Below are 14,508 nucleotides of genomic sequence, written 5' to 3'. Positions count from 1 at the left end.
TAATAAATTAAATTGAAGAACTCAATTAGCGGGGCAGCTATATTTGGACAAATTATAATTAAGTTTTTTTATTTAATAGGTACGACTTTACATATAGGACATTATACTTTATTATAGCTCACATATGTATCAAGCTTACCGGCCGGATGACTACCGAAATAACTTCCATGTTGGTTGCATGGTAGTAAATAAAGTTATAGTATTATTTGGATAGAAACACTGACTAACACATATGGTTTAACCCCACATTAAACAGTTAGTTCAGTCATTACGATATCTAAGAAACGAAGAGACTAAAATGCAAAAAACAAAGCTGATAGTGTCAATGAATGGATATTTAATGATTTATATTAATTGTTTGCATTAGATGTTAGTTAGATAATACTTACATTAGATGTTCTAAAGTAATATGTACTTTCCTAGATAATTTGTTTCTACGATATATGTTTGGTAATTTGTTTAAAATAATCTTTTGGGGTTCTATATGCTCATAAGGCTATTTCGCAAGATATCATGTATATTTGTGAATAAATCACTTAGAGTTAAATTAAGCCTTTAGGTCAAGATATCTATCAGAAAACATCACAAAAAACCAATGTCACGATTACCTTTCTCAAATGTTAGTTTAATATACGATAAGTTGTCTACAAATTCAATTCAATTTTGCATATATGTATATATATATATATATATATATATATATATATATATATATATATATATATATATATATATATACATATGTATACGGTAAAATATGGTAAAATATATACTTTTGTTAACTTCAGTGACATAACACGGGACATGCTGGTGTCTGATTTATCATTTGTGTTGTTATTATGACAATTAACAACAAAAGTTAACATTAACAGTCGGTCAATCAATGAAATATTTTTTACATTATAGTTATATTACTTATATTAGGTTTGCTTGTAATCTTAGTAATATTTTCACGTCTTTCTCCATGGTTAGCGATGAAACCGCGGTATTTAAAATGTTCGAAATTACATTTTCAGTCAATTTGTATGATAACCATGTAAACATCTGGAACCAGATGGGTTTTGGGTTGGAATAGAATTAGAAATCGGGGTTCAGAAGTATGGCAATTAATCATCTCCGAATTTTTTTGTGTTCGAGGCCTATCTTTTCCGTTGACATAAAAATCACCATTTTTAAATCGTTTAAACGAAAACCGATAATTGAAATATCTCGCAGCAGTATCATCATATGCCTCTAAGAATGCTCCATGGGTTTCGGTAACAGATTTCTTAAAATTAAGCAACAAATATAATGAATGTGGAAATTAAATTTAAAGTGTCTAATGATTAGCCTCTATATATACCGAATAACACTATAATAATACAGAAATTTTAAAACAGTTGTTTACATTGACAGCTAACATTTATCGAATAGATATTGCTGAAAATACGTGCAGGTACCTAATAAGGGCGTAGAGCTCGTATAAAACATAAATAAAACAACTAAAACACATTATCAACATTGATAACGTCAGCACGTTTACAACTTGTTATTGTCGCACTAACTTAGAATTTTGGCTAACAACGTTTACCAGTTAGTAAATTTTTCTTATTGTCACTAATATTTTAATGAATTTTGCAGACATTTGCTAACATGGTCCTCTAATGCCAATCCAATTTGAATTTCATAGCCTGATTTGGTTACGCATTGAGACGCATCAGACAACATTCTGTCTCTTTTTAACTGGGATAAAATAAATAGGAAAATTCTGCTATGAGATTCAAAGGAATTTTATATTTTTACAAACTGTAACTGGCATATATTCGACGTCGTCGACAATGTTTATTTGCTGTTTTATTGCACGGACTATAGAACAATAATCTACATTTTTAAAGTTAGTAAAAGTTACAATCGTAGAATTTTTTTTTATAATACAGGGTGTCCCAAAGAAACTGCAAGAAATATTTTTAGCGATAATGTTATTAAATCAGATACATTTAGCAAAACAACAATTAATAACAATAATATGGGTCTTTGGTAATAATATACTCAGCCGGTTTGGAAGTAGCTTCCATGACGATACACATATTTAAACATGCCTTGAATCACTTCTTCGTATGGACTGGAGCGGAATCCTGTTGGAAGGTCCCATTCACATAGCAGAAGTGTTGCTGAGCCAACGGAAATACGACAGCTTCGAGCATGTCGTGACGATACACGTTTTGATTGATTTTGGCTCCTTAATCCACAAAAACGAGGAGGGTTTTACTTCTGGCGCAAATTACACTGCAGACGATGACGGACTGTAGATTTTAGTAGGGCTCGACGATGCCGAGAGCCTTAGCGGCCAACTCCTGTTATTTAGGTGGTTGTACTCTTGCTCAACGGTGAACAGTTTCTCGTCTGTGAAGAGGATGCGCTCCCGTCGCTGAGCAGCGGCCCGAGTCTTGAGTTGGCGACATATTTCTAATTTTACCCGCTTGTCCTCATCTTTGAGGAGCTGAAATTTTGCAGCTTATACGCCTTGAGGTTAGGCTTCTTTTTTGCTATTCGTGGAACTAACGACTTGCTTATACCGGTCTCACATACCAGTCCCTTATACCTCTCTCAGTCTTTTCTCATGCAGATACTTAAGTTCACTGCACTAGCCTTTTTATGATATTGGGGTTAGCAGGAGTGTTGGCGTCGCTTTTTCTCCACTTCCTGGATGTCGACCACCATGGCCAAGCTCTATGAAATGATCTAAGGCGCGAAAAATATTCGACTGCGTAATATCAAGCAAACGAACAATTTCGAATCGGCATTTTCCTTGGTAAAAGAGCTCCAAAATGGTAATGAGTACGACGGATTACTAGTAGGTTTGATGTCTTAGTGCAACCGCATATTTGCACTGCATGGGTCCAAATAGGTTTTATGATTGACTGATAAACCAATCTCTTTGATTTTAGGTCAAGTTGAGAGTATCTTCCGACTAGTACAGTTGCTTAACTTTGAGTCTAATCTGCTCTGCTTTTTGTCTAACATGATGTTTCCAGTTTAACTTACCATCGAAATATATTCCGAGGTATTTAGCTGATTCTGATTTACAATAATGTTGGTATTATTGCTGATATCTTATTTGGTTTCCAGTATACATATGGGGTGTGTATGCCTTCAGGTTTTATTTGAAGATTTTAACCTAGCCAATCCCTTGTATTGCCAAAAGAATGTACTTACATAGAAATATTATTTAATAGGCGTGCATTATATTTTTTGTACCTTATGTATAACTTCGCTGTTCAATATTTTTATCATAAATATTTAAATGTTACCATAACTATTTACTAAGTTCATATTTTTGTACTAAATATATATAACATTTAAAAGTTGATTTGGAAAGTTTTGTAAATTTAAAACTTAATTTTAATTAGACTTGCAATTGAATTTTAAATAACTGCTAATAAATATGTTCGTATATTTTAGAGTGCACAATCTACTTGATCCGTTCCTGCTCGGCCTTTCTCTTTTCCTCCTCTTTGATGTATCGCATTTAATATAAATGAAAAAAGGTAAAATATGAAACAAAGAGGAAAATCCATTTGGAATATCAGAGTATCCAATCTCTTTTAATCTGTATCAAGTAATTCTCTCAGGTCCACTTTCAGAAAAATGAAGGCATTCCCAAATAAATGAAATGTTTTCCTTTGGGAGATCTGTTTACATTATTTAGTGGGACATTCACGGCAGAAAGTCGGAACGGTTACTAGGGTCTGCCAAGAATTAACTAAACCGGCCGAGAGGGTAGATCTTTAGCAGTAGATTGGATAATGAGTTCTTTTCGTTAATTTTGAATGGCCATTTACAGTTGATAATGATGGTCTTAATTGCTTTCGCTTTCAATTTTATCGAGTGTCGTACTATTATTGAAATTTATTAGGGTCCCGTGCAGTTTTAACTTTTTTTATGATATCAGTTTGATTTAAATGTATAAGTTTAGTATGTAATTGGAAATATATTTATCAAGAGAAAATATTTTTAACTATAAAGAATTAATATATATTGAAGATTAAAACTATATCAAATTTAAATGTTTTTTTTCTGATTATAAATATTTACAGGTTTAAAATTTGGTAACGTTACTGATAACGGCGGCAAGATGTTCACCTTATTGCTGCGTTAGTAGGTGGTTCGAATACCGCAGATATGTAATTTATAGTCAGTTCAATAAACCAGTGAAGTCATGTCATCTAAATGTATGACGTCAAAACGTCGTAATGTTGCCACACCAATTCTGAGTTTTAGTTGATTCTTGCTTTGACATATAATAACAGGTCAATTGAAAATTTTTACTGTGGCCTACCGTAGTAAAACACATTTTTTTGGCAAAATTATTTTGTTTTATTCAACATAATTTCCTTTAAGCGTAATATACTGATTATAGCGACCGTCCAACTTTTCGATAACATTTTTGTAGTACGATCACCTCTTCATTCGACAAAAATTTCTTACCAGCGAGCATTATTTTGAGATCTGAGAACAGGAAATAGTCGCTGGGGGCGGTGCACACGGTACATTGTCTTGGTGAAGCAGCACTTTCTTTTTCTTCAAATGCGGCCGTTTTTCAGCGATTTCGTCCTTCAAACGGTACTATAACGCTATGTAATAGTCGCTGTTGATGGCCATTCCTTTTTCAAGGTTGTCAATGGAAATTCCTCCATGCACATTCCAAAATACAAACCTCATAATCTTGCCAGCCGACTGTTTTACCACGCTTTGAAGCGGGTTCATCGTGTGCAGTCCACTCAGATGACTTTCGATTGGACTTCGGAGTGAAATGATGGAGCCACGTTTCATTTATTGTCTCATATCGACGCAAAAACTCGTGTTTATTACGCTTGATCAACTTCAAACACTGCTCCGCATCATCAACTCATCGTTGTTTTAGTCAAAAGTGAGCTCGCGCGGCACCCACTTTGCACAGAGATTTCCCATTCCCAAATATTTGTGAATGTACACGTTCAGTTGATATCTTTAGAGTAGATTTATACACGCATCGTTTGAGTGTTAGGGCTAATTAAAAAACATATGGATTTAATTCTAGTAGCACCATCTATGTATCAGTCCGGGGACTTTTCAATTGACCTGTTAAAAAGCTAATCTAAACAGATTCAGATTCAGATCATTTAAATATTTAATACTTTAACTATATCTGCAAACGGTATATCCCTCCTCATATATTTTCTGAACAAATATATATGCACAATCATAGAGCTGGTCTGTATTAGTTGTATAGTTAGCTTTAGTTGTTTCCAGTTCCATTCAGTCACTATTAATGTCTGAGTCGCTTTTCAAATCATTAACTAAGTTATTAATTTCCATTTGACCATTTGTCAATTTCGTTGTCAGTGTGTCTGATGGAGTTCATCTGAACCCACTATGTTATTGTGGACAATATTTCTTTTCACATACCCAAAGAGTTCTTGCTTGCATATCATTCTTTATCCGAATGTTTGTTGTAATAATTATTTTCTACACCACATATCAATTAAATTTGATTCAATATGCAGTGAATAGAAGGAAGACATCAATCCAAGCCATCTGATTGTGACCCAATGTTCCATTTTGAAGTCTCTTGATATTATTATATGCTTTAAATATTGTAATCTTCTTAAAACACCATATAAATATTTCAGTCTTTTTAAAGCTCAACGTAGCTTACAACAGACCAATAAGTTGGTCTGGAGGATCTAGTTTTTGTATTCCCCTAGCACGTAGTAATGTGCAATAAATTTTTGATGCGATTTACATTATATAATGACATGTTTTACAGAGAGAAGTTTTACACAGTAAGCGCTCTCGTGTACTACAAACTAGAACTTAATTTAATTACTATTTCATGTTATTCTAAAAAGTATTCTATATGTATTTCAATAAGAACGGATGGTAGTAAATCTTTTAGCCTATGTACTTCACTAACATCAGAAATTCCAGAGTACTTTACACTGGCTTCGTGAACCTGAAGGATTTACTCTTGTTGGATTTGTTAGTAGTACCCACAGTTTATCCATAAATCCAATCATAATGAAATCAAAATTATTTGACTACATTAAATGTTACCGAAGTAATGCATTGAACTTATAAACACCTACATCTCAGCCAGAATGTCTATAGATACCAAGAAGAAACTTACTCAACAATGAAAGAAACATGTGTACCACAAAGAAATGTTTTGGGTCCTGTTGCTTACCTACTCTCTACATGTGAATACGAATTGCTATTGTAGACAATAATTATGAAGGAACGAGAAAACTTCATCAATGAATTTGAATAATATTATTCTCCCACATAGTAACATTGCCATGGGATGAATCGTTTGGAATAAAATTCTGAGCAATATTGTGGGCGCATCCAGATACTATAGAAACAATTACTTAAACCGAGGCCTTCAAATTCCAACCGTCATTGAGGAAATTAAGAGACAAGGCATGAGAAAGACTCTACTCCCAAGTTAACATGGAAATGCTGCAGCTCTTGGATAACAGCGGACGCACATCAAGAGTACCAATCCGTGCAATCTTGTTAAGTTATATTGTGAATGGTGAATTAAATATGGATATGTAACATTGTATGGTTGTGTAGTGAAGTGTACTAAATGGGCAAACAGTAAAAAGTTCTACTAACTTTTATTTTATTTTATTAGAGACTAAGTAAATGCCAATGGGTCTTCCTATATAAGTATCTAGTTTTAAGTCACTGTAGAGAGAAATTTTGAGTTAGTCGGCTAATAGTTGCCGCCATGAAATCGTTGTTTCATAAGCATATGTTTGGACAGTAGTATTTCTTGCAGACGATGTGAATGTATTATGTATAGTACAATGTATTTGTCATTCTGCTTTACAGTAAAATGTCTGCTTCTAAGTGGTAAATCTTAACACGACTGCAATGTTTTCATTTTTGAATTTTTCAACAGACACTTTTTATTGTACACAATGAATTTATTCAGTATTTAATATTATATTCCATAAGCAACCGATGATTTTGGTAGCATTTTTGTTTTTATTAAAGCACAAAATATATGCAAATGGTACTTTGTTGAGATTTTAATGAGTATTTTTAACATAATAAAATAAATAAAAATTGGTCTTTTATATTTAATCAAAATCTCTATCTTACTATAAATATAACAATATGTTCTTATTAAGCCACATTATTGTAGCAATTTGCCAATGATTATTAGACATCTTCATATTTATTCAAACATTTCGTTCCCACTGTTATCTTACTTGAAACATAACTGTATTTTTGTATTCTGTTGAAGCAAACGAAGCGGAACTGGATTTATATAATTAAGCGGAAGTAGAAATTTTAAACAATACAATTGCGTAAATCATATTTATCCTGTTTAATGGAAGTTTTATATTTATTGCTAATTTGTTGTTGCTAAACCGAATAATTTATCACGATCTGACATAGTAATGGTTGAGGTTTATTCTTGTCATTATCGGTAAGTAATTTAATAGAGTAAAACGTCTATTTCTTGAATATAGTTGACTAATTGAGATAATATAATTGGCAAATACTACTTTTGTGATTTATACAGTTCCGCAAGTTTATATTAGTAAGTAAAATCGATTTATGATTAACTGGGATATCTAAAAGTATTATGTTACGTTTTGACATCGGAGAGAAATGATGGAGCCATGTTTCATCCACTATCACCTATCGACGCAAAAACTCTGGTTTATTACGCTTGATCATCTTCAAACACTGCTCCGAATCATCAACTCGTCGTTGATTTTGGTCAAAAGTAAGCTCGCGCGATACCCACTTTGCACAGAGCTTTCTCATACCCAAATATTCGTGAATGATATGATGTACACGTTCAGTTGATATCTTTAGAGTGTCTGGTATTTCATTCAATTTGTATTTACGATCATTCAAAATCATTGATGCCGAGTTTCCGGCATCAAGCCAAGTTTTTGCTTCAACTGTATTTTTCCATTCAAAAAGCAATATTTTATCAACACGCGAAATTCCTTTTTATCCATATTTTTCACAATAACAAAAGTTGCTTCATTGAAAATTCTATAATTCACAAACTAATGATCCGACAGCTGTCAAATTTATACACGCATCTTTTGAGGCTTAGGGATAACTAAAATACATATGGATATAATTCTATTAGCACCATCTATGTGATAGGCCGGGATTATTCAATTGACCTGTTATAATCAAATGGTCATTGCGCTTCCACGACTGTGAAATTATTTACATAGGACAAACTAACAGATTAATAAGTGTATGAAAGGCAAGGAAAGACACTAGGATCACTTAACACCGGATTGATCAAATTGGTAAATAGAAATATATCGAAGGTAATAGAGATTATATTCCAAGAACCTGAACATAAGAAACGACGTAGTATCACGTATACCAGTATTTTGGGAATTAGTATTAGATTAGTGTAGTTAACTAACCAAGATAATCGTACATAAGAAACCAAGCATGACATGACATTAAAATATATTAACCCTTGTTGGCATTACGAGAGAATGATCTGAACTAGAAACACAAAGACCTGATCCCATATAAACACATTATACCATTAATCAAACTGGTGGGACTGTCTTTTCAGATGGTCTTTAAGTTACTCCACCGATATAGTCGTCCAGGTCACTAAAGAATTCAGATAAATGATTCATTGAAAATGTTATGCATATGAATCATTGCACATAGGATGAGAGTACCTAAAGATATCTGACTCGTTGATATTCAAACATTATATATTTACAAGCAAATAATTCCCGTAACTAAACTCTATGGTGACTGAACCTTATGAAAATGGGTATGCTTACCACAACTCGTTTGTTTCCATAGTTAATTATATGGAACGAAATAAACCTCAAATAAAGAAGGTAGAGAGAAAATGAATATCAGATTTCAATTCAATGAATAATTACTTCATTGAATAATAACTGAATCAATAATTTGAATGCGTTGAAATGAGTTTCAACTTTGTCGACAATTTGGGCGATTTCTTGTGTTGCAGTTGAAAATCATTTGAAATGTTTAAACTAATTTCAACACACTTTGCTTAGCTAGCAAGACTTGCTCATAAATATTTTTTGAATAACTTTAATAAGTATATTTTTCGTTTTAACATGGCGAAGAAAATTCATTATAACTCAGTGTTATATATGTTTGAATTAAATACTTTTAAATACTTTTACATTTTATCTAATTTTAAATCTAGTTGATTACCTATATTTTAGTTTAATCTATACCACCCGATTTGTATCGATAAATACTAAATTATCTGTTTTTAATAATTTCGTCATATTAGTTCAGACTCCCCGACTCTCCGTTTTATATAGTAAGCATATATAGTCATTTTATTACATGGATAATTTATTCTTGTTGGTTCTTTGGCTTTACGAAATCGAGAACTTTTATTGAACTTAGCCAGACTTTACTTTCTATTGAAATCTGAATAATTCCAATTCGTATTTGGTCTATTATACCAAGCACATTATAAGTCAGACGTTTCTAAGTTTTATTTAATTAGAGAAAATAGGATTGAAGCAAAAAATCTTTTTGGGATATAAAAATTAAAAAATCTATTATAGGAATTAAATATTACTATTGAATATGATAAATATCAAATACTCTTATGAATTTAATATTTTCTAAAAGAAATAGTTGCTTATAAATGTTAAACATTATAGATACAAAATTTAATAGAATTTATATGCACACAATAAAAAAGTATATTCTAACCAAAGAAGTTTTGTACATATGTCATCAAGATGTTTAATGTGTTGTCTGTCGCATTTTGTAAATTTGTTTTAGAAAGTTAGTCTCGTCGTTTAGTCTCTAATCAGTTACTTTGAACTTCTTGTCAGTAAAATTCGTTAGAGAGGTAAGCATTTCTGCTGTTAAATATTAATTTGCTGCGATTTTTATTGAATATATTTTTTAGCGTGTTGCAGCTGCACTGCATATTAGTGGACACAGTCACTGAAATATCTTAAAAAATGAAAAATTCACCGAAAAAAAAATGTTCCCATACAAAGCGGGTGACGAATGAAATCAGCTTGACGTTAGCTCTATCAGAGATTAAATATATGAAACGTATAAAAATAGTGAGTAGTTTTTCGCTACAAATATAATTTAATACAATTATTTTAGAGGAAACTGTTAGTCTGAAATGTATAGAAGAGGCCTAATGGAAGTTCCGGATATTGTTTTTAAAAGAATACAATTTTAAAAGCATATAATGAAATGAAGGAACACATGCATTATTTCAAATGATGTATATAGATGAGACATGGATGTTTCAGAATGGGACCAATATAATCACTCACGGCAAAATGATGATAAAAATAGTGAATAATAATTGATTAAGTTTTATTAGTCATAACATTTATTAATAATTCATTGCACATATATTGTGCTTCCTGCTGGAAGCAGGAATGGTTAATAACACCTTCAGTTTGGGTGAACTCGATCAGATACATTGAAGAAGAAATTGACAAATGATGGAATGGTGTTCAAAAAGAAATAAAAGAAAGAAATGTTAGATAGATTGGAAATTTACAGCTTAGTTATTCACTTGAATGAAACTTTCTGAATATGATATGATTCAATGCTGCTAATTTCTAAGACAGGGTGATAAGAGGGGAAACAAGTATAGGTGAGTATATAATTAATATATGATAAACATAGGAAATGTTATTGTAGAGAGTAATAGATTTATGTGCAGATATATGTGTGTAATTGTTCAGAATATACGTTACATGAGCATTTGGTTAAAATGTGTCAGGAGAGCAATAATAGTAACTGTTTTGCAGATAGTGTAAAAGCATGCAAAATGTCTTTACAAGGAAATACTGTACCGAAGAAGAATTAAGCGTAAGAGGTAAATATGTTCTCTAATGCAAGTAAATTATATGGATATACAATTGTTAATTAGGTGGATTAGGCCTCCAGAGGATACAACTACAAACGGTATGGAAAAGAGTTCACTGTAAATATAATCAAACACGACCTTAACCTACAAACTATTATAACTGTGTACTTAATTGTAGTTTTAAGTCCTTCGATAATATATGCATTGGATTTAATATAATGATAAAATAAATTATATTTGACAACAGTATTTTTGATTAATTATCTTTTTTAGATCAGAATTTTGTTGTGTGTCAAATCCAAACTGAACTAAAACTGAGTTGATGCGGTATCATTGCACCGTTTTGACGTCACAAATTTAGATGACGTATGTACAAAACATCATTGGAGAGACTATATCATCATAACCATGTAGCTTGTGATCAATTTTGGCTGGAACGACAATGCCTCATGAATTCTACTGAAATTTTCACTGAAGCGGAATACATATGGCCGGTCTTGCATTGCATTTGGTGAGACTGGTAAGACGAGGTATCGAAACTCCTACTGCTGAGGAGTCTAGCGATATCAATATCGAAACCATACAACGAATCGAATAACAGGCGCAAAGTCATTCTCTTGCATGACAACTTTCGGTCACATATTGAAATAGGTGTGAAGAATATGCTAGGTATTTTTTTTGATATGGAGTTATAGCAAGAATTCAGAATGAGACCCATCAGGAGAATATGGTGATTGTTGCAACTATTTAATGTTTTAACTAAATAATTATATTATAATTATAACCACATATTATTATAATATATTTCTTAAATATTTCTATTTGTATCAAATAGTTTATTTTATTATTCGTATTTAGTTGAATTTCGTTATTTTATAATCTTCTTAAGAGTACATCAGTTTATGCATATAATGGATTTATACAATAATACCCCTGTTATGAACTATTAGATTAAAGGCAAACAAAGGGAATAACAATCGGTCGACTACTTTCTAAAGATTGAATGTGCATATTGTTGTCACGTTAATGACGTCGATAAACATTGTTGGTATCGATTATAGATCCATATAACTAAGTTTAGATTAGTTTATATAAGCAATTTTGGTGTTTGCTATAGAGATGGTCTATAGAATTAGCAGCCAAAGCTCGGTATGCACTTCTGATAACAGCTAAAATTTGCGGAAGAAAATTAGATTTAACTTAAATTAATGTAATTCTTCTAATTTTAAATTATATTTAAAGGAAAAATATAGTTTTTAAAATATTTATAGTAAATTATTATATAAATTAAAATATTGTTTTATAGGGAGTTATTGCCTTACTGTGATATCAAATTTGTGTTTTAAGAAATTGATCTCTCTGATCTGTTTTACATGATGACATGAGGTTTCACAAACTTTCATGGGGTGGTAGAGACTTTATTGCATTTTGAAAGTATTATTTTGTGGGCTTTAAAATAGCCGCATTATAGGACATTGCTTAATAATAATATTAGATGCTTACATGTTTAGAGACCGCTATAACTCTTTAGGCCATACCCATTCTGGATTATACAGTTGGCAACGCTCGAGGATTGTTACTATGCGGTTTAGGGATATAAAAGACGAGCACGACTACGTTTCTCTCTAACCTAATAGCCGGTTTATCCTCCCGTAGAATATATGTGAACTTTTTTTTGTTCTGGCTTAAAACCAAGCGGTGGAATGCATGACACTTACCTGGTCGCGGAGGCTTGTCCTGGAGTGATAAGTTGGACCGGGTTATGTGGGCCTCTGAGCTTACCAATACACTAAACCGAAACCGCCTCACAGTTGACCCCTGTGGATCGCTACTGCTACTGCATTAAATTTGGGGATATGGCACCCGCTGATCGGGCAGCTGTTATTGGGCACGAGGACCCGGCGATTCTATTGATTTGCGAACTTGAGTTTATACACGACTTGATACTGTCGTATGGGGGCAAAAGTTATGATTGCAGTGACGGATGAGGTCATTTCAGCCCGAAAAAAAGGGGAGGTTAGCGGTGACCCGGTGCTAAGTTCCCAACATATCGACCAGCTCGTGAAAAAGCGCTTTTTCAGAAGATCTTGAGCTGAGTTGTTGTTTGTGGAATGATTGAGATATGAAGAGCTTGATTTCTGAAGTGTCAGTTTCCCTATGAATTTGATTATTTCTGACAAACCATGGAGCGTTTAAGATTCTCCTGAGGAGCTTATTTTGGAAAGCTTCAAGCCGTTTTACCTGGTTGGGCGCAACAAACTTGAAGTAGACATTAGATCCGTGGAGGAGTACAGACTGAATTAATATCTTGTAAAATAACCATTTAATGGAGATGGAAAGTCTGCTAGAAGGGCAGATCAGAGAAGATAGCAGGTTTGCTATCTCCGAACCTCTCTGGATTGCTTTCTGGATTTGGAAATGCAAACCGAACCGTTGGTCGAAGTGGAGACCTAGGTACGTGATGTTATCTAGCCATTGAATTATTGCGGTGTTGATATTAAGTTTCGAGACGCGCAGTACGTAACGCTTCTTATTAAACATGATGGCCTGGGTTTTCATGGGGTTGATTTGCAACCTCCAGAATTTGGACCACCTGACCGCATAATCGAGCTGCTTCTGTAAATGTTCGTGAATTGTAACTTCGAACCTGGCGTACGTGAAGAAAGCAGTGTCGTCGGCGTAAAACGCGACGTCAATGTGCTCTTTTCTCGGCAGAGCTGAAATAAAGAGATTAAATAAGGCTGGGGCCAGCAGGGAACCTTGAGGTACGCCAGCATAGATTTGTTTTCGACTGGAAGTGTTTTCCTGATCTTCACCTAGAAATATCTGTCCGATAGATAGGACTTGATGAGAGCGGTTAGGTCTTCTGGGAGGCCTAACCGCACGCATTTTGCGATCAAACCGTCATGCCAGACCTTGTCAAAGGCTTTGGTTAGGTTCAAAAGGACTGCTCCAAGATTTTTACGTTGGTCAAGAGCCTGATGGATGTGTGCGACCAAACGGGTAGCATCAGACGGATGAGTGGTGAGCGCGAAAGCCGTATTTTTCATCCAGAATGATGTCTTTTGTTGTGAATGTTGTTGTCTTTTCTGAGAGAGTTGAGAACGTAGAGTATTACCCTCTCGGCAAGCTTCGAAATGGCACTGAGAAGGCTAATGGGTCTGTAGTTAGATGAAGATGATTTTGCTCCTTTCTTGGGAATAACCGCTATATGTGCCTGTCCATGATACCGGGAAATATTGCAGCCTCGTGATGGAATTAATCATGTTTGCCAGTTCCGCGAACTGCTTATGCGGGAGTTTTTTAACTGGGTTATCGATATTCTGTCGAAACCTGGAGATTTTTTGGTTTGAAGTTTGCCTATCATAATTTGTAGAGATACCCACAGTCAGTCAAGAAATCAAGAGAATTGCAAGGGGGCATGAGGAAATACTCCATTCTCATACTAATATTGAAATATTGTAACTTTTGGATACCACCAGAACAGGACACAGACTCAAAAGTATCAAACCATCTGCTCTTGTGTAGTGTTGTGTAGTGAGGTGCATATATTAAAAAATTCAGCAGTGACATGGATAAACATTATTTCACCAGAGACTGAGTTAGGGCCGATGGGTCCTCCTAGTTATATACCTAGATTT

Source organism: Rhynchophorus ferrugineus, unplaced genomic scaffold (genome assembly GCF_030347505.1).
Source record: "Rhynchophorus ferrugineus isolate W39M unplaced genomic scaffold, kcgeb_rfMv2 rfM2, whole genome shotgun sequence".
NCBI lineage: Eukaryota > Metazoa > Arthropoda > Insecta > Coleoptera > Curculionidae > Rhynchophorus > Rhynchophorus ferrugineus.
The sequence above is the reverse complement of the archived record's forward strand: the minus strand, read 5'-3'. Positions refer to the sequence as shown.